We start from the raw sequence: 446 nt of genomic DNA, 5'->3' as shown, positions 1-446 counted from the left end.
TCCCATCCTCGTATGTTCCCTGTCCCCACCCCCCACCCAGGGTCAGACATGCTGAGGGGAGGTGGGGACTGGACCAAGAGGAAGAGGGGAGGGGTATGTGAGGTCACACGTGTGCACCCGATGGCCAGTGCATCCTACGTCTCAGTGGCCGAGAATGAACCTGCCCGGAAGCGTTGAAGCTGTCAAGGCTGCCTCGGAACGTCCCAGCAGCAGCCAGAGCAGAAGGGAGCCGCCTGAGACAGTGCACGGTAAGGTGTGTCTTCTAGGGGGCGTGCCCGTTTGTGACATGATGGCGTGTAGGTAAGGGCCAGCGAGAAGACAGCACAGAGTGTCGCGATCTCCAGCAGCGATGAGTGAGAGAGGGAATAAGTTAAAGAGGCCATTCAGTGTGTCCTCAGCAGTTCCTGCCCGCTCGTGACAGGGGACCTGACCACGCGCAGAAGCGT

At 60.1% G+C, this 446-nt stretch overlaps 1 long non-coding RNA gene across 1 annotated transcript in view; it reads right to left on the bottom strand.

Moving 5' to 3' along the window:
- LOC105302224 overlaps positions 1-440 on the bottom strand; it is a 3,082-nt gene extending 2,642 nt beyond the window's left edge. The window contains exon 1 of the long non-coding RNA XR_002776265.1: positions 161-440. This is a non-coding gene — a long non-coding RNA (uncharacterized LOC105302224). The remainder of the gene's footprint in view (positions 1-160) is intronic.
- Positions 441-446: the final 6 nt, after the last annotated feature.

Source organism: Pteropus vampyrus, unplaced genomic scaffold (assembly GCF_000151845.1).
Source record: "Pteropus vampyrus isolate Shadow unplaced genomic scaffold, Pvam_2.0 Scaffold267, whole genome shotgun sequence".
NCBI lineage: Eukaryota > Metazoa > Chordata > Mammalia > Chiroptera > Pteropodidae > Pteropus > Pteropus vampyrus.
Note: the sequence above shows the minus strand (reverse complement) of the source record. Positions and strands in the feature narration are given on the sequence as shown.